Below are 21180 nucleotides of genomic sequence, written 5' to 3'. Positions count from 1 at the left end.
AGCTTCCCTCAGGTATTTTGTTGTTATAATGAAAAGCTGGTGAATACAGCATCTCTTGATTCCCTCTGACCTCACTGCTACTGACACTGGAGCCCCACACTGGGTCATTCCAGTTCCTCAGGGTTCTGGGCTATCAGATGACCTGCAATGCTTTACCCTCTACTTAGAGTGCGGTTCTCTCATTTCTGATGTGAAAGAGTCAACCTGGCTCTTTCTTAGCCTTCCTGGCCTGTGAATGGCAAAACTCTGTGACCTGGGAATGAATCCTTGGAGCCACATGATTGCTTTGTACTAAGGCTTGCCAAATATGCCCATGACCTGCATTGGTTATTTCCCTTATAAAAGATGAATAGAAGAGAAACAAAGTATGAGGATGAGCAGGAGAGCAAAAAAGACACAAAGGAGAGGAGACTCCCATCAGCTGGACACGCATGCAAACTCTGCCCCCACACTTATTTTTTGGCCCTATGGGCAAATTATTTAATCTCTAACCTCAGTTTCCTTATCTGTCACACAAGATTAGTAGTAGTTTTTGCCTTATGGTGTTATCATGTCTGTTTTACAGTCTGCCACATGTTAGACACCCAGTTTTACTTATTAATGCATTATGAGATAATGTATATCAAGCATGTAATTTACTATAAGATACAGTGCATGTAAATGAACATTTACTTAAAAAAGTCTACGTCTGAATCTTTTCTTCTGCCTTTTCCTCCTCCTTCTCTTCTTCTCTCCCTTTTATCTTCCTCCTTTGTTCCTATCTTTCCAGCATTTAACACCCTTCATTGGGTGCTTACTCTGTGTGAGACCATATCCTAGAGGCTGGGAAGTATTTCTGAAGAGAAGAATGTGTGTATTGTTGCCTTTTTTCGCTTGTGTCCCCAAGTGAACTTTGAATTTGTCTGTGTGACTTTGCCTCAAATGACAGGCCCTGCAGAGCCCGGAGGTGGGGGCGGTGGGAAGGGAGAGGCTTTCAGCTTGGCTCTACCCACTGGCCAGCAGGAAGTCTCCACTTGTGATATGAAAATGCCCTTTGCCCAGCACCAGCCTGGAAGCTCAGATGTCGGCAACAGTTGATTCATTTTAAGGAACCGGGGTCTGTTTTGCCAAGTTGTGATCCCACTGGACCCCCAAGGAGTGTGTACTTGGAATAAAATCTGAACTGTGGAGTCTAAAACTTTTGAAACTGTTAAAAAAGAAAACAAAAATGATTTCCAGATTCAAGGAAAAAGCTTCATTAGGCTCTTGGAGGAAGGCGTTCATGCAAAATATAATCATCTTGAAATCATATTCCAAAGGTTTCCTTTAGAAAAATCAGAGACCTAGGTGGGTCTCTTTTCCAGAACATTAAATGAAAAGTTGTTTTGTGATGCCAAGTGCTCAGAGAAAATGAAAAGCTTTTCTTTTTTGATTAGGAAAGCTCTTTTATGGCTCATGGATAGCAAGTTTGAACCCCCAGTTACATCGCTTTAAATGTGGATTTCACAGTGATTCTCTCTCAAGTAGAGAGGCCTTAAAATGAGGCACACCCAAGACAATTAGCACAGTTCACAGAAGACCTAGTGGATCACAAAGGTAGTTATGCTGATAGAACATTTCCTTCCTGTCTTCCAGGGTGCAAGTCAGACTTTAGCTTCTCTGTAAACCCTTCCTTATTTCTCTACCTTCCAATCAGTGTCCCCCTACTGCCCCTGGCCTGCACTCTTTTCATGCCAGCCCGTGGCTTCCTGCCCCAGGTTTGTGGCCTCCTCCCCCACCCCCACTCCCCGCCCCCAACTTGCTGCCTTCAGGACTCACTCCTAGTGTTCTGGCACCCCTAGGCTCCTCTCAATGCCTGAAATCCTCAGGAAGAGTATTGGGCGAGGAGTTGTAGCTTGTCTAAGGCGATGGGAGTTGCCCTCTTGGACACAACCCTGATCAGAGGAGTTCCTTAGTCCATCTGTCTGAGTGTGGGAAGGAATGAAGATACAGAGAAGAGATGAGATATGGTCCCTACAGAGGTCCTTGGGAAGGGTGGCTAGCTGGTATAACCAGTCTGAAGGCTCTAGAAGGAAGAACTGCATGTTATAGAGCCTTTCTTGGAGTATCAGGTGTGACTCAGCCGACCCCATAGGTCATCTAATGAAGAGGGGAGAGAGACAGATCCTGCAGGAGATAGCTCCACTGGCTTGAATCTACCTGAACCGTGGGGATAATGAGGCCTGGGGCCTTTGGAAGGCCTGCTTGGGTGCAAGGGCTGTTCAGTGAGATGAGGACCATGAGGTTGAGTCTCAGGTTCAGTTCTGACTACCCAAGGAGTTGGGTCCATCACATCTAACTTCATGGCATTGTAAGAAGTTTCTGGAAAGGTAGGAACTAATATCCTGGGGACTTCGTGGGGGAGGTAATGGTGGTGGGCTTAGCTTGGGGTAAGAGTGAGAAGCTTGTACCACTGAGGCAGGACCCTTTGTGCTTTGAGGCTTTGGGTTTAGGAACCACAGTAGTCCAAGACAGGAAGCCTACAGATAGGCCTGGCTGGGAAGGAGAGGAACACAACACCTTCTGGGCTAGGGAATATGAGTCAAGGAAAGGATCCCAAAGATAGGGTTGATGGTAGGGCCCAAATTTGGTGGTTTTAAGACAGGTCCGCAACTTCTTTGACATTCCATCTATGAAAAGATGGAGTCTAATTCTCTCCCTGCATGGGGCCTGGCCTTTGGTGACTCTCTTCTAACTGATGGAATGTGGATGCTGCCTGAGGTGGAAGGGTAGGTTTGCTAATGCAATGCTGCTTCTGCCTGGCTTGTTTCTTAAGTCGCTCAGCCTTGGAACCCAGGCCACCATGTCGTTAGGAAGCTCAGGCCACAGGAGAAGCCACGTGCAGTGCAGGTGCTCTAGCCGACAGTGCCAGCTGGGATCTCAGCTGACAGCCTTCTGTTGAGTCTAGCCCCCAGTCTCCACTCAACCCAGCAGATGCCAAATGGACCAGAGATGTGCCAGCGTCCTCCCTCCTCCAGCCGAGGCTGCCCATGTATGCAGAGTCATGAATGCAGTAAGTGCTACATAGCTTCAAATCACAAAGTTTTGGGATCATTTGTTATACTGCAGATAGAAACTAGAACCAAACCCTATATTTCCCTGGCTCCTTTCATTTCTTTAACACATGGGTTTGTTTTCTTCTGTCCCCTAGCAGGAGGATGGTTTACTAAATCATGGAACATCTAAAATGCAGACCAAAATGCCGTTTTTGAAAAATTTCTAATGCCGTGAGACATTTTATATGTATTTTTAACACTGAATTAAAAATTGCTTATATTGGGGCCAGCGCTGTGGTGTAGTGGGCTAAGCTTTGTCTGTGGCTCCAGCATCTCATATGGGCACCGGTTTGTGTCTCAGCTGATCCTCCTCTGATCTAGCTCTCTGCTATGGCCTGGGAAAGCAGAGGAAGATAGTCCAAGTACTTGGACCCCTGCACCCATGTGGGAGACCTGGAAGAAGCTCCTGACCCCTGGCTTTGGATCGGTTCAGCTCCAGCCATTTTGGTCATTTGGAGAGTGAACTAGTGGATGGAAGACTTCTGTCTCTCCCTCTGTCTGTCTGTAACTCTACCTCTCAAATACATAAATAAAAATCTTTGGGGCCAGCGCAGTAGTGTAACAGGTAAAGCTGCCACCTGCAGTGTTGGCATTCCATATGGGTGGCGGTTCAAGTCCTGGCTGCTCCACTTCTGATCCAGCTCTCTGCTATGGCCTGGGAAAGCAGTAGAAGATGGCCCAAGTCCATGGGCCCCTGCACCTGTGTGAGAGACCTGGAAGAAGATGATGGCTCCTGGCTTTGGTTCAGCACAACTCCGGCCATTGCAGCCAATTGGGGAGTGAACCAGTGGATGGAAGACCTCTCTCTGCCTCTCCTCTCTCTGTGTAACTCTGACTTTCAAATAAATAAATAAATAAATCTTTAAAAATTGCATATACTATAGAATTCCAATTTTGTGATAAAACACATTCATAGGAAAGAACTAGAAGAAAACATACCTACACAATGAAGTAATAAGATTATACATGATTTTTAATAATTTTTGCCCATTCCAAATTTTATTTAATGAGCATTTCATGTTTTTACAATCAGAAAAATTTCTTATGTTTTGAAAAAGATGATGTTTTCCTTTCCTTTTTCTCACAATAAACATGATATTATTTTCTTACTCTTACTTTCTAGTTTCCAGCTATACCTGAGTACAGATTTTATATTCACTCCAGGAAACAGTCCCAAATAGCCAATAGTAATAAAAAACTGGTTTTATCAGTGCTAATATTGAATGCATGATCTTCTAGTTGGGATTTTATTTTTTTTTTTAGTTTTTATTTAATGAATGCATTTTTTCATAGATACAACTTCAGGAATATAGTGGTTCTTTCCTCCATAGTTCCCCCAAGTTCGCACCCCACCTCCTTCTCCTTCTCCTACCTCCTTCTTCATTATGGTTCATTATTCATATGACTTTATATACAGAGGACCAACTCCATGCTAAGCATAGACTTCAACAATTTGTACCCCCCCCCACACACACACACAACATATTCAGTACAGTTTGGGGAGAAAATTTGTGGTTGATTCTTATATTATAATTAATTAGGGACAGAGGTCCTACATGGGGAGTAAGTGCACAGTGACTACTGTTGTTCCTTTTCTAGTTGGGTTTTTCAAAAATTAGTCCCCTTAGGGGTGGATGTTTGGTGCAGTGGTTAGGACACCACTCACTCAGGATGCCTGCATCTCATATTGGAGTGCCTCGGTTCAAATCCCAGCTCTTCTTCCAATTCCCACTTCCTGCTAATGTGCACTCAGGGAGGCAGCAGGTGGTGGTTCAAGTAGTTGGGTCCCTGCCACTCATGTGGAAGACCTGGATTGAATTCTGGGCTGCTGACTTTGGCCTGGTTCAGCCCTGACTGTTGCAGCCATTTGGGGGTAGAAGATCTTCCAGCAGATGGAAGATCTCTGATTCTGTCTCTCTACCTTACAAACAAAAGAAAAAGTTAAACCTTTCTGTGGGGAGCAACTGGGAGCAACTCGGACTAGACTAAGTTACTGGAATTAAGACTTATTCTATGCATCTGCTCTCCCACAATATGGCGCTGAGAAGGGAGAAACAGCTTCTACACAGCTGCCTCCAGTTCAACCAATAAACTGTAGGACCTGCTCCTGATTGGAGGAGAGCAGCGTACTCGGCGTGTGGGTAGCAGAGTTGGGATTGGTGGAAGAGGACTATAAAGGAGGAGAGAGACAACATGCACGAGGAACATCTAAGGGGAACATCTATCTGAAGGAACACCTGTGCAGCCCCCGAGAGAGCCGGCCGGCGGTGTGCCGCTCCCCCGCGGAAGTGGGTAAAGTGGCCAGGGGGAACCGCCCTTCCACGGAGGTGGAAGGGACAGTAGCCAACCCGGGAAGAACCAGCAGCAAACCCGGGAAGGGCCGAGCAGACGAAAGAACAGCGCAGGGTCCTGTGTCGTTCCTCCACGAAGACGGGGAGCGACACTTTCAGTCTTCCCTTCTCTCTCTTTTTATACACAGAAACTTGGTTCTGAACCATTTTTCATCTCACTGAGAGTCAAAGGCTTCTTGAAATGTCAGACTTTCTGGAAAGCTTCCTGGGTTGCCTCCCTGTTTTGCTCTGATTTCCATTCCCAAACTTATGATTTCTGGAAATGTGTTTTGAAAAGGCACACATACAATAGTGAAGCTGCCTCTAAATGATAGCTCGCTTGCGCGCGCGCTCTCTCTCTCTCTCTCTCTCCAGCCCAACTTGACTTTGTAATCCAGGAGAGAGTAAATGGAGGCCAACCATGTTAGATTTGGAAGAAACTTAGTGGATGATTTGATTTCACCCATTCCTTCAAAAACAAGGAAATCAAGGTCCAAGAGTTTAGGAGGCATTCCCAAGATCACACTGCACAAATGATAAGAAATCAGCAACAGGGCCAACTTTTCCCATCTGTTTTGAGGCAGCAGAGCCTGGTGGGAAGGGTGGGTGTGTGAGTAGCAGGCGTTCCAGGTTCACGTTTTGTTCTGCCAATTAATGACTATGAGGTTGGGCAAAGTTAACTGCTCCTGGCCTCAGTTTCCCCATCTGTAAAATGAGAAGAGTGTGTACCTTGTAGAATTGCTGTGATGTTACAAACACTTATCTTGTCTTCCTGTTCAATGATGGGAGAACAAGTTGTTACTTCTGGGTTTTATTTGAGCTCATAATGGTTTCTTCAGAGGAATGGATTTAAGTGTCATTGATGCAGACAATTGTGTTTCCAAGAAATAAATGCTATACAGGCATTTCTTATATATTTATTTCTTATATATTTATTTCTTATATATATATTTACTTATTTGAGAGGCAGAGTTACAGAGAGGCAGAAGCAGAGGCAGAGAGAGAGAGAGAGAGAGTCTTCCATCCATGTGTTCATTCCCCAGATGGCTGCAACCACTGGAGCTGAGCCGATCTGAAGCCAGGAGCCAGGAGCTTCTTTCGGGTCTCCCACGAAGGTGCAGGGGTCTAAGGACCTGCTTTCCCTGGCCACAGCAGGGAGCTGGATCAGAAGTAGAGCAGCCGGGATTTGAACTGGCACCCATATGGGATGCCCACACTGCAGGTGGCAGCTTTACCTGCTACGACCCAGCACCAGCCCCTATACAGGCATTTCATTCATTCATTCTTTTTTTAAAAAAAGATTTTATTTATTTATTTGAGAGGTAGAGTTACAGACAGTGAGAGGGAGAGACAGAGAGAAAGGTCTTCCTGGGGCCGGCACTGTGGCGGAGTGGGTTAACACCTTGGCCTGAAGCACTAGCATCCTATATGGGCGCTGGTTCGAGACCTGGCTGCTCCATCTTCGATCCAGCTTTTTGCTATGGCCTGGGAAAGCAGTGGAAGATGGCCCAAGTCTTTGGGCCCCTGCACTCCATGTGGGAGACCCGGAAGGGGCTCCTGGCTTTGGGTCGGCACAGCTTTGGCTGTTGCAGCCAACTGGGGAGTGAACCAGCGGATGGAAGACCTCTTTTTCTCTCTGTGCCTCTCCTCTCTCTGTGTAACTCTGACTTTCAAATAAATAAATAAATCTTAAAAAAAAAGAGAGAAAGGTCTTCCCTCTGTTGGTTCACTTCTCAGATGGCCGCAACGGCTGGAGCTGCACTGATTTGAAGACAGGAGCCAGGTGCTTCTTCCAGGTCTCCCACGTGGGTACAGGGGCCCAAGCATTTGGGCCATCTTCTACTGCTTTCCCAAGCCCTAGCAGAGAGCTGGACCAGAAGAGGGGGAGCTGAGACTAGCACCGGCACCCATATGGGATGCCGGTGCCACAGGCGGAGGATTAACCTACTGTGCCATGGCACTGCCCTCCCCCCCCCCTCCCCCCCGCCCCAATACAGGCATTTCTAAGGTCCATGATTTCCAACACTTGAGTTGATGAATATCTGTCCCAGGTCAACATCACGCTCTCCTTCAGTCTCAGTCTTCCTGCTCTACCCCTACTGGTAGCTCGTCACTGTCACTGTTCCTTTGCCTGGCTCAACACCCTGTTTACTGCCTGTGGTTTCCTTCACTTCTGAACTTATCTTTAAAATAATTCCTTCCCTTCTTGTGTATCTCTGACACATGTGCATTACCTCAGGAAATCTCTCTCTTTTTTTTTCCATAAATTAAAAAATCCCCCAAGTCCTGGAAGGATGTATATATTGATACTTATGGTCACAATTTACTTGTGTGCAAGAAAATGAAGTCCATATGTGTTTTACTGTTATAAGGTTATCATAAAACAGCATAGTTGAAAATGAAATAGCATTTTTTTATCCATTAGATTGGCAAGGATGAAAAAGACTTATAATATAACTTATAATATTCCTTTTTGATAAAGGTGAAGGGGAACTTACATCATTATACAATTGGGCAAAAGTGATCATTAGCACTGACTTTTTGGAGATCATTTGTCTGTATCTGTTAAACTTAAAAAACATTTGTTCTTGGGGCCGGTGCTGTGGTGTAGCGGGTAAAGCTGATGCCTGCAGTACTGGCATCCCATTGGGCACTGGTTCAAGTCCTGGCTGCTCCACTTCTGATCCAGCTCTCTGCTATGGCCTGGAAAAGCAGTAGAAGATGGCCCAAGTCCTTGAGCCCCTGCACCTGCATGAGAGACTAGGAAGAAGCTCCTGGCTCCTGGCTTTGGATCAGTGCATCTCCAGCCGTTGTGGCTATTTGGGGAGTGAACCAGTGGATGGAAGACCTCTGTTTCTCTCTCTGCCTCTCCTTTTCACTCTGTGTAACTCTGACTTTCAAATAAATAAATAAATAAATAAATCTTTAAAAAAATTTGTTCTTTGTATACATAAAGAGACATGTCAAAGACTATCCACTAAAGCACTACTTAGAATAGAAGAAATTACAAGCCACGTAGTTAAATGTTTCTTGGTAGGGAAATTAGTAAATGAATTATGGCTCCTTTATTTTTATGGGATACTCTGAAGCAGTTAAAAATAATGCAATAGATTTGTTTTTGCCAACATGGTCAGCCTTTAAGACATATTATTATATGAAAGAAAAAATTGATTAACAATAGGTATGGTATGATACTGTTACACAGTATGTAATTATAGGAATGGTATAGTTGGGCATGCTTCAAGGTAAATGATGTTTATTTTAGGAGAGGAAAGTGGGATTTTTTTCTGTGAAAAAAATTTTAATAATGTATATTTCACTTGTAAAATAAAAATCATTTAATTAAGTTATGACTAAAACACATACATTTCTCTATGTGATTTTTTTTAAAGATTTTATTTATTTATTTGAGAGGTAGAGTTACAGACAGTGAGAGGGAGATACAGAGGGACAGGTCTTCCTTCGGTTGGTTCACTCCTCAAATGGCTGCAACGGCTGGAACTGTGCTGATCTGAAGCCAGGAGCCAGGTGCTTCTTCCTGGTCTCCCATGTGGGTGCAGGGGTCCAAGGATTTGGGCTATCTTCTGTTGCTTTCCCAGGCCACAGCAGAGAGCTGGACTGGAAGAGGAGCAGCTGGGACTAGAACCGGCATCCATATGAGATGCTAGCACCGCAGGTGGAGGATTAACCTATTGCGCCATGGCACTTGCCCCCCTTTTTTTCTTTTAAGATTTTATTTTTATTTATTTGAAAGAGAGTCACAGAGAGAGGCAGGGACAGAGAGAGGTCTTTCATCTGCTGGTTCACTCCCTAAATGGTCGCAGCGTCCGGAGCTGCACTGATCTGAAGCCAGGAGCCAGGAGCTTCTTCCAGGTCTCCCACGTGGGTGCAGGGGCCCAAGGACCTGGACCATCTTCTACTGATTTCCCAAGCCATAGCAGAGAGCTGGACCAGAAGAGGGGCAGCCGAGACTAGCACTGGCACCCATATGGGATGCAGGCTCCGCAGGAGGAGGATTAACCTACTGAGCCTACTGAGCCAGGGCACTGGCCCCATCTCTATGTGATTTTAATGTCCGTGCATGTCCAGAGACCATAACTTGCAATTTATTGCTGTGTAACAAATTACCTTAACATTTAGTAGCTTAAAACAACACACATTTGCTATGTTCAACTTTCTGTGGGTCAGGAATCCAGGCATGGCCTACCTAGATCCCCTGCTTTCAACCGTATTTCTTTCTTCTCCCTCTCCCTCTCCCCCCTCTCCCCCCCTCTTCTTCTTCTTCTTCTTTTCTTCTTCTTCTTCTTCTTCTTTTTTTTTTTTTTTGACAGGCGGAGTTAGACAGTGAAAGAGAGAGAGAGAGAGACAGAGAGAAAGGTCTTCCTCCCATTGGTTCATCCTCCAAATGGCTGCTATGGCCGGCGTGCTGAAACTGATCCAAAGTCAGGAGCAAGGTGCTTCCTCCTGGTCTCCCATGTGGGTGCAGGGCCCAAGCACTTGGGCCATCCTCCGTTGCCTTCCTGGGCCACAGCAGAGAGCTGGACTGGAAGAGGAGCAACCGGGATGGAACGATCCAATCCCGTGCTTTCAAAAGGCTGCCACCAAGGAGTTGGCTGGGGCTGTGGTCTCATCTAAGTGCCCCACTGGGGAAGGAACTGGTGCTAAGCCCACTCACACAGCTATTGGTGGGGGTCAATACCTGATAGGTTGTTGGACTGAGGACCTCAGTTTCTTAATGGCTATTGGTCAGAGTTCACCCTCAGTTCCTGGCCATGTGAGTCTTCACAGCGTGGTGGCTTGCTTCATCAAATCACGCAAGCTGAGAAGGAACAGAGAGAACACCAGCAAGGTGGAAGCTGCAGTATTTTGTAACATAGTAATGGAAGTGACATCCCATCACTTTGCCACGTTCTGTTCACTAGAAGTGGCCCACACCCAAGGGGAGGGGATTACACAGTGGCAGGAATGCAGTGGGTGGGATTTTCAGGAATAGTAGCAGATGCTACTTACTGCAGAGACCCTGGCTTAGGTAGTTGAGAAAAAAAATACAAATACAAAAAATCTTTTTTTTTTTACAAGCACCACCATTCAGATTTTAATTTTGCTGGTTCAAGTACTCTCAACTTTATAATAACTTAAATACTTTATATATTAATGCATATTGAACAATATCTCTTATATTGATAAGTGGATTTTGGTGGACCAAAGAAAGAACCTAATCATCATTATGTCAGAATTTCTCTCTTTCTCCTGCTTGCTTGCTTGCTTGCTTGCTTCCTTCCTCCCTCCCTCCCTCCCTCCCTCTCTTTCTTCCTTTCTTTCTCCTTCCTTCCTCCCTCCCTCCCTCGCTTCCTCCCCTCCCCTCCCCTCCCCTCCCTCCCTCCCTCCCTCCCTTCCCTCCCTTCCCTCCCTCCCTTCTTTTTCTTTCTTTTAAAAAAGATTTACTTATTTATTTGTGACTTGTTTATGAGTGACAGAGAGAGGAGGAGGAGAGAGAGATCTTCAATCTGTTTGTTCACTTCCCAAAAGGTTACAGCAGCCTGGGCTGGGCCAGGATGAAGCCAGGAGCCTCCAACTCTATCCAGGTCTCCCACATGGGTGGCAGGGGCCCAAGTACTTGGACCACCTTCCACTGCTTTCCCCAGTGCATTCATAGGGAGCTGAATTGGAAGTGGAGCAACTGGGACTTAGATCAGCACTCTGATATGGGATGCTGGCTTCACAAAGGGAGGTTTAACCTTCTGTGCCTTAATGCTGGCCCGACGGCCAGAGTTTCTATGGGAAATGCATTTTGGATTCTGATGGGACTTTCAGAGATTGTTGGAACATCACCCACCATTAAAATGGAGCTGCAGAAGCACTCCATACAGAGATTAAACATATGACCAAATATACTTTGAAATCTCTCCCTTGCTTCAGAATTGGCTTGCAATGGGTATCTGTTTCAGTTAGCTTTGCTGCATCAATCCAGTACAAAACTCAGTGTCTTAAGCCACTGACCAATTTATTATTACTCATGAGCCAGTTGACTGGCAGTTCTGTAGTTAGCTGCCTGGTCAGTGGGGGCTGGATGGTATAGGATGACCTCACTCACCTGCCTGCAGGTGGGACAGCTCCTCTGAACTCCATGTGGTCTCTCATTCCCCGGTAAGCTCCCCTGGGTGTCTGTGCAGGGGGGGTATGAGGGCAAGACGTGAGGGACATCTCATCAGACAAGACATGACCAACCTGGAGTCAGGAGAGGAGGGGATTACCTAAGGTTTACCTGATTCACCAGGGGCTGTTACTGTACCCTACGCCACAGTGTCAGCAAGTTTTCAAGATCTTTTGTCACTTCATGTTCTCTACTATTCGGTTCATAGCCACCAAAGGGTATGAATCTTTTTAACCCGTGAAAGAGTCGCTACACTTTTGGGCCTTAGCAGGGAGTACAGCTTATTGAGAGGCAATTCAGTCCTTGTCTAACGCAAGCCTGGGACCATTGCTGCTTGACGAAATGAACCTGAGTGCTATGTCATCCATTCTTGTCTGCACTGTAGGTTGCATCCTCACAGCAATGGAGACCACCTAGCCTAATGTGCATCCTGGGCTGCATTAGCTCAGCCACCTGCAAGACACCATGAACAGTGAGTGTCACACCCCTGACACTGGTCAGGAAGGTCGTACATATTCATGGTCAGTGTGAGGAGTGACCCTGGAAACTATCTGTGCACTTCAGTAAAATCAATGCAGCTGATGTTATTGGGAATGATTTTCAATGTTTCCCACATAAAGTGCCAAGTGATAAATTCCTTCCAGAAATGAGTATCAGGAAAATTCTTGTCTCACTTGACAAGAGGTAATCAATCTGTTTACAATGCAATGAAAAATCTGTAACTCCTCCCCCACTCCCTCGGGGGTGGAGAACTTTGGTTACCAGAAATAGCAAAGTAAAATTTAATGTTTTGTTACAATAACTCTTATCTGTTAGCTCTAGCATTTTGATAAATTTCTCTCCTTCTGTCTGTACCAGACATATTTCTATTGTGATAATTTTTAAAGAAAAATTTTTATTTTAATTTTTTTGAAGAGAGAGAAAGAGCGAGCGAGAGAGATATTGATTTTCCATCTTCTGCTTTATTTCCTAAATGCCCACAACTACTGAAGCCAGCAGCCTGTATTCCGTCTGGGTTTCCCATGTGAGTGGCAGGGACCAGAGTACTTGAGCTGTCATCTGCTGCCTCCCTGGATATGCGTTAGCAGGGAGCTGGCCTGGAAGTGGAGTAGCTGGCCCTGGAGCCAGTCACTCTGGTACGGGGTGTAGGTATCCCAAGCAGCGGCACTGCTGTGCTGGATGCCTGCCCCAGTGATCTTGAGTTTTGGAAATTGTTAGGAGGTTAAAATAAAAAACACATGAACAAACAATTCAGCATATTGAATACTCTCAGTTCTGCTGCTAGCAAGTTGTGTAATCATTTAAAAATATTTTTTCACGTGTCTAAGATGTTGAGAAATTTGGGCTAATGATCTTTGAGATCTCTTTGCCCTTAACAACTCCAGAACTGATTGTCCCCAGACTCTTCCACTTGAACATCCTATGGTTTACAGTTAATCCAACTGGCAAATGTCTTCAAGAGCTCAGTAAAGGAAGAAGTAAATTCAGATCTGTTTCTGCATGGTTGAAGATTTTTTCAAACATTATGTTTTTGGCAAAAAATCCTGTATATTGGCAAGAATTTGTTCCTTGTTTCTAAATCTCAGGTATGCTGCACGTGTACGGACCAGGGAGAAAGGTCTTCCATCTGCTGGTTCAACTCCCCAAATGGCCACAATGGCCAGAGCTGAGCTGATCCAAAGCTAGGATCTAGGAGTTTCTTCTGGGTCTCCCATATGGATACGGGAGCTCAAGCACTTGGGCCATTTTCTACTGTTTTCCCAGGCCATAAGCAGAGAGCTGGATTGAAAGAAGAGCAGGCAGGACACAAACCAGCACCCATACAGGATACTGGCACCATAGGGGGAAGGCTTAGCCTACTATACCACAGCCCTGTTCCCAATCTTCTTCTTTTATTTTTAAGATTTATTTTATTTATTTGAAAGAGTTACAGAGAGGGAGGCAGGGAGGGAGGGAGGCGGGGGTGGGGGAGGGAGAGACATCTTCTATCCGATGATTGACTTCCCAAATAGCTGCAACAGCCAGAGCTGGGCCAGGCCAAAACCAGGAGTCAGGAGCCAGAAGCCAAGAACTTCATCCAGGTCTCCCACATGGGTGCAGGGGCCCCAGTACTTGGGCTATCTTCCACTGCTTTCCCAGTTAAGTACATGATTGGAAGTAGAGCAGCTGGGACATGAACTGGCACCCATATGGGATGCTGGCATTGTAATTGTTGGCTTAACTTGCTATACCACAAAGCCAAACTCTGGATTTATTTTTTTACAAAGTGATCATGTCAATTTTCCTGCCAATATAGCTGCAGTGTAGGGACAGGGCTCCCCATTCAATCAGCAACATGGTAGCCTTTTCATGAATGAGCACTCACAGCCCTGATAGCAAAACTTGCCTGGGAGTGTGCTCCCTGATGGCCCTGTGTGAGGTTCTCAGCCGGGAGGTATTTGGAATAAGGTTGGAGTTGGTCTCATTGTCACAAGGACAGGGGATGGTGACATCTACCAGCAGGCAGGAGACAGGGGTTCTAACTGTCCTGTGGTGCCTAAGACAGTCTGCAAAGTGGAGAACTATCTTGCACCTAGATGAGACAGATGAGAAAGGGACCTCTGGTTTGTAGTTATAAGGTTTAACCAAGGTGTGTGTGGGATATCATCCCCCAAAAACCAAGGCTGCTTGCTCACTTGTTTGTTGTTCCAGGACATCTTCATGGGTCCTGCCTTCTCCCTGATCTTGGGACTGGTATGGGTACTAAGTCTTAGCCCAAAGTGCTGGACACAAATCGCTAGTTGTTCTATCAAGATGGCCTCCTTACTCTTGCTTACATATGCCACGGGGCCTTTGCATCAGCTGCAGCCTCTGCTTAGAACTCTTAGCCTGGACAGCTCTACCCCACCTTCTTAATGTCCTTTCTTGGGGCTGGCACTGTGGTGCAGTGGGGTAAGGCCCTGGCCTGAAGCGCCGGCATTCCATATGAGTGCCGGTTCTAGTCCTGGCTGCTCCTTTTCTGATCCAGCTCTCTGCCGTGGCCTGGGATAGCAGTAGAAGATGGCCCAAGTCCTTAGTTCCCTGCACCCACGTGGGAGACCCGGAAGAAACTCCTGGCTCCTGGCTTTGGATTGGCGCCAGCTGTTGTGGCCATCTGGGGAGTGAACCAGTGGATGGAAGACCTCTCTTTATGTCTCTGTCTTTCTCTGTAACTCTGTCTTAAAAAAAAAAATGTCCTTTCTCAAAGACATCTCTATAAGGAAAACCCAACTTAAAATTGCAACCCTCTCTCAACACTTCTGATTCTTATTAGCCAGCCTTCCTCCCACACAGTACTTAACGTCTTGTGAGGTATTGTGTTATCTATGTATTGACTATTTTATTTTTGTCTTTTACCCACTAGAATGTAAGTGCCACAAGGCAGATGTGTGTGTGTGTGTGTGTGTGTGTGTGTAATTCATGGCTGTGGTCCAGTAGCCTGGCACCTAGTAGGTTCTCTCTCTCCCCCAACTTTTATATTTGTTGAGTGAGTAAATAAATGAAGGAATACCATCAAAAAGAACTAGAAAATATAATAGTGAACAGAGAGTCCTAATTGCTAGTCCTAACAAGCAATGGAAAGATATTTTAGAAAGGAATAAATGAGAAGTATGCAAGGCATGTGTGATGAATGCTATAGCATGTTACATTGGGACATAAAAAAATCAGAGAAAAATGCAGATACCTGGGGATTCCTCAGTGGGAGAATTTTGTATTAGAAAGAACCTATCACTTTTTTTTATTTTTTTTTATTTTTTGACAGGCAGAGTGGACAGTGAGAGAGAGAGAGAGAGAAAGGTCTTCCTTTGCCGTTGGTTCACCCTCCAATGGCCGCCGCGGCCGGTGTGCTGCGGCTGGCGCACCGCGCTGATCCGATGGCAGGAGCCAGGTACTTCTCCTGGTCTCCCATGGGGTGCAGGGCCCAAGGACTTGGGCCATCCTCCACTGCATACCCGGGCCACAGCAGAGAGCTGGCCAGGAAGAGGGGCAACCGGGACAGAATCCGGCACCCCGACTGGGACTAGAACCTGGTGTGCCAGCGCCGCTAGGTGGAGGATCAGCCCATTGAGCCGCAGCGCCAGCCAAGAAACTATCACTTTAGAAGAATTCCTAGGAGTGCAGTGGAGGATGGCCCAGGTCCTTGGGCCCTGCACCTGCATGGGAGACCAGGAGGAAGCACCTGGCTCCTGGTTTCGGATTGACGCAGCATGTCGGCTATAGCAGCCATTTGGGGGTGAACCAATGGAAGGAAGACCTTTCTCTTTGTCTCTCTCTCTCAGTGTCTAATTCTGCCTGTCAAAAAAAAATTCCTACAAAAATTCTCATGAGATTTTTTTTGAATGTGACAAAAATGCTTCTGAAATTGGGAGAATAAATGAGAGAAAAGCTAAGAACTACATGAAAAGAAGAGTGAGGTGGAAAAACACAGTCCAGCTTTCTGGAAACTCATTCCAAAACTACAACAAAACAAGAGCCACAGCCAAGTGGCAAGAGCCATAAGTCATAACAGGAGCCCGAGGGAAAGATCTGGAGAGGCTTAAGGTAGTTGTTTCATTAGGGAAGAAATGCAAATAGCGAACACTGATTGGATTGTATCTACTTAACTGGCTTGTGGGAAGGGCTTTTCAAACATTGTTTTATTTACCTCTTATAGTAGCCCTAGGAAGCATGGACTCTTATTATTCATTAAAATTTATTTATCAGATAAGGAGAGAGGGAGAGAGAGAGAGAGAGAGAGAGAGAGAGGTATTCCCATCTGATACTCAATCTCCAAATGCTTGTAACAGCCTGGTATGGCTGATCTGGGTTGAAACTGGGAGCTGGGAACTCAATCCAGGTTTCTCATGGGTGGCAAGAGACCCAACTACTTGGGGCCTCAGCACCGTCCCCCAGGATCTGCATTAGCAGGAAGCTGGAGTCAAGCGCTGGAGGTGGGTATGGAACCTTGGCACTCTGAGGTGGGATGCAGGCATCTTACCCACTAGGCTAAACACCTGCCTCTCTCGTTGTTCATTTACTGTGAACAAGGGCATGAAGCTTAGGGGCAGCATTGCCCAGCCCAGAGTCACCCAGTCAGGGCACTGCAGAATCAGAATTCACACCCAGCCCTAACGCCAGAGTTCATATCTTTGACTGCTACATCATACCAATGAAAGATGTGGAGCTTTGGGTAAATAGTAGGAAAAATACGTCGCATGTAGATTTAAATATAAAAAATAAAAAGGTAGCCAATACTTGGCATTAGGGGATTTTTACACAAAATTTTTTATAATAAAGGTTTGAAGCCACCTACATTTCATTTTCTCTTTTCAAATAGCTACAGAATTTTGCAGTCTATAAATTGGAATTTCAGGCAATTATCAAAAAAATAAGAAGAATATTTAAGTAATATGAATAATTGTATACAGTATTTCTGGCAAAAACCAGGCAGTTTGCAAAATAGAATGTTACAGTATGATGTTATTTCTATAAAAACAAGTATAGGCATCACCAAAAGAAAAAAGCTTCCCAACACGGAAGTTACATGTATGTAAAAGGCGGCTAGCGTGTGATGACACCTGAAATTGTTTTGCTCTTGTGGAATGGTTTGCTACAAGTGCCAAACAGAAAATGGTATCTGGTACCTTGCAAAGACAGACACCTGGGTCTTCCTTGGCTACAATCACTTCTGAACCTGTCACTCCCACCCATGAGGCAGAATAACAGCCTGCCTCTGTGTGCCGAGTTCCCCCAGGATCCCGTCTCTTCCTGGAGCTGTCGTGTCAAACCCTGTCAAAGACAAATTGGAAGCCTTGTTAACTCTGCCTTGACTTGGAGTGTTTGAAGGCTGAGGCTGGTTAATGATGTCTGTTTTTACACCACTCGGTTCTTACCTAGGTGATAGGCGGGAGGGAGGCGCTTCTTCAAGCTGTGCTCACTAATGATACTGTGTGGTCCGTGCACCTGCTCTTCCGGGGCCTGGGTACTGGTCAGGGGTGCCAGGGCTAGGGAGGGGATGGGGCCCTAGCACACTAACTGCACTGAGTTTCCACCCTGTGCCAATGGTACTGGAGACTGTGTTCTGACTGTGAGTGTGGGTCTGCCTGCCTAGTTAAGTTAGTGAATACAGCAAGGTCAGACAGCCCCCCAGGGCCTGGATCTTATTCATCTCTCTATACTGGTGTAATGTGGGGTTGGAGTCCAGGACTGGGAATTCCTCATATCTTGGTTGAAATTCTTCCCAGCTTGGTAACTCTGGATAAATGACTTCAGTTTTTTGAGCTTTTCTTTTGTTGTCTATAAAATGTGTCTAATGAGAGTCCCATAACATGAGCGTCAATGAGACTACGTGATGGCACGTGGCCCATGGCTTGGTGCATGGAAAGCTTTCAGCCCTTGGTAGACTGACAATGTGTGTCACACCTTAGGCAGGGCTGGCGGCTCCCAGCAGGGAAAGAGGAATCCTCCCCGGCAGTAATCAGGCATTGCCACTAGGAGGCGCGCGAGCTCTATGATTGCCTTTTTTTTTCCTTTCCATATTCAAAGTCAGCCTTTGCACAATTGTTTCTTCAACTTTATGTTTAACTTATTATTGAAGAGTGAATGAATGGTCTGCTCCTGGATTCTTTTTATAGTCAAGTCATTGTCATCATAATTAAGACAGTGTAGCTGGCTAGTAAAAAGTTAACACCTTCATTTTTGTTTTTTGCTGATCTCCGTGTGGGGACCCTGCCCTGTTGGGTACCTAGAAGTTAGCCTTTAATTTGTCCTGTGAGCTCTTAACACCCTTGGGTCACAGCATGTGTGTTGGCCTGAAGGTTTTATTATTTGTGAGAAAGGACGTGAAACCCACCTCAATCCAGTATCTTTTATGCAACCATGGAGGGCCACATGTGCTGCGTCTCTGTCTTTTCCTGTGTTAGAAGAATCCTCTGTGTCTCCTCCTTTGTTTATGATTTCTAGCATGTTCCCTGGGCCCTCCCAGTGCACTTCTGGTCAAAGATGTGGACTTGAGCCTCTATGGGGCCTCTTAGCCTTCATCGCAGGTGAGATCAGGAAGACCTGGAGGGGGATTGCCTTTAAGCTGTTCTCAGATGAGGAGGCTGAGGCTCAGAGTGGGAGAGGGCCCTGGCTTCAGTTTCTTCATGGATGAAACAAGAGGACTGTGCTGAGCACTCTCTAACACCCGCCCAGCATGGATACCTTCCCACTTTCCAATCCGGATGGCCTGGTGCCCTCACTCACCTGATTTGGATGAATTCCGTTTACGCAGAGCAGACCGAGATGTCATAAGGCTGAGTGTCATTTCTGGGTGTCGTGGGGACCTATCCCTGGGAGCCACGTTGGGGTCTTCTCAGAGTAGACTTCACACCTTGGAGCAAGCTGCCCTGACACACACCACAAGCCCTCTTCAAAGACTCCAGCTCTCCCGCTTGGCTTTGAGACCGATAATGCTCCCTTTTATAGTCCTATGTTAGCGTTTCCTTCTGTTTGCTAAGAGTGGGAAATGTGTCCTTGAGAAGGCAATGGCAGAGTATGCTTGAGGCTGTTGGTGGTCAAGCTTGGAGAACCCAGGGATCCGATGGTTGTTGGGTCTTTGGTGTTGACTGCAGCAAGAACACAGAGGAAAGAGTCCATGATGTGGAGTGGAGCCTGCCAGGGCTGTGTGACTTCAGGCAGGTGACATAACCTCTCTGAGGCTCAGCTCCTGTCCTCTAAAATGGGATGATTTTACCACCACTGCTCAAGATTGTTTCTGAGGGTTGAGAAGAATGTATTACAGTAAGGGGCTCATGAAACAGCAAATCAGTTTTCTTTTCTTTTTAAAAATTTATTTATTTATTTGAAAGGGAAGGAGGGAGGGAAGAGAGAGAGAGAGAGAGAGAGAGAGATACACTCCCTTCTGCTGGTTCACTCCCCCAAATACCTGCAATAGCTGGGGCTAGGCCAGGCCAAAGACAGGATCCTGGAACCTGGTCTGGGCCCAAGCACTGGAGCCATCAGATGCTACTTCCCAGGGTGCACCTTAGCAGGCAGGTGGAATCGGAGTTGGAGCCAGGACTCAACCTCAAGCACTTCGACTTGGAGTATGGTCATCCCAAGCAGGGGGTTAACAGCTCCACCACATGCCTGCTCCTGTTTTTCTTTCTTTCATTTTGAGGCATAAGAGCAATGAAAGATGCCATATCATTCTGAAACGGAGGCTCAGGTAGGGGTAAAAATGAAGCAAAATAATGTGAAGACATGAGGCGCCTCAGTGGACAGAAGCCGAGTCTGAGTTAAAGGTGTCTGAAAACGAAAGGAGAGTGACTGGGACCGAATGGGAGACACACATGGGGCCTGCTGGTGTTGCTGAGCCTCTGAAGAGGGAACCCTGGCATCTTGAAGCCATGGAGGACTCTGAGGGCCAGCTTGCCAAGGATCGCACTACACAGGTGACTACGATCCGTCCTGTTTTCCATCTGCAAGAAGATTTATCCTTCTGCCTCACAAGGCCACACAAACATCTGTTGAGCGCCTATCCTGAGCCAGGCCTGTGTCACTGCTGGGGACACAAGGTGGCTGAGGACAGGTCCTGGCTCATGCTCTGATAGGGAAGACCCAGGTGAGAGGGCAAGTTCACCATCCCGACAGCCAGGGCCTGTGCCACGAGGAGAGAGATGCTGGGCAGCATCCAGGCCCATCTTCCAGACAGGCTTCTGACAGATCAGAGCAAGGAAGGAGAGTCTGGGCTGGGAGTGGAGGCTGTCCAGGGGACAGGGCAGGCTGTGTCAGTGCCAATGATGGAGAGGAGACCGGCCCAGGAAAGCGAGCTGCCTCCCAGAGTTGGGAGAGGGACCTGGTAGCCATGGTTGGAGGAAGCTGTTTTCACTCCTTCCTTTTCACAGCCAAGATGAGGGCCCAGATCATTCCACAGAGAAAATTTAACCCCCATGGGAAAAGCCTGCTCCTGACTTTAGCTCTAAGAAGAATGTGAGAATATACCAGTGTCCTATTTTATCTCTTAATTTTGAGTTTTTTTCTTTTTAAACTTTCAATTAATTAATTTTATTTGAGAGGGAAAATTGAGGGAGGGAGGGAGAGAGAGATGTTCTGTCCACTGGTTCTGTTTTCAAATGCCTGCAATACCTGGAGCTGGGCCAGGCCACAGTCAAGAGCCAGAAACTCAATCCATGTGGGAGGAAGGGATCCAATTACTTGAGTCATTACCTGCTGGAATCTGACTTGAACCCTTGCACCCATATGAGATGTGCTTATTCCAGTGGCATTTTAAAAAAAGATTTACTTATTCATTTGAAAGTCACAGTTACAGAGAGAGAGGGAAATGGAGAGCGAGGTCTTCCGCTTGCTGGTTCATCTCCCCAGATGGCTGGCAATGGCTGGGGCTGGGCCAGGGCCAGGCTGAAGGTCAGGATCCAGGAGCTTCAGCTGGATCTCCCACCTGGGTGGCAGGGGCCCAAACACTTGGGCTACTTCCACTGCTTTTCTCAGGCCATTGGCAGGGAGCTGGATCAGAAGTGGAGCAGCCAGGACATTAATCGGTGCCCATATGGCATGTTGACATCACAGGCAGAGGTCTTCCCCCCAGATGGCATCTTGACTGCCATGCCAAATGCTGCTCCCT

This window comes from Oryctolagus cuniculus, chromosome 1 (assembly GCF_051225735.1).
Source record: "Oryctolagus cuniculus isolate XC-2025 breed Fujian yellow rabbit chromosome 1, ASM5122573v1, whole genome shotgun sequence".
NCBI classification, from domain to species: domain Eukaryota; kingdom Metazoa; phylum Chordata; class Mammalia; order Lagomorpha; family Leporidae; genus Oryctolagus; species Oryctolagus cuniculus.
The sequence above is the reverse complement of the archived record's forward strand: the minus strand, read 5'-3'. Positions refer to the sequence as shown.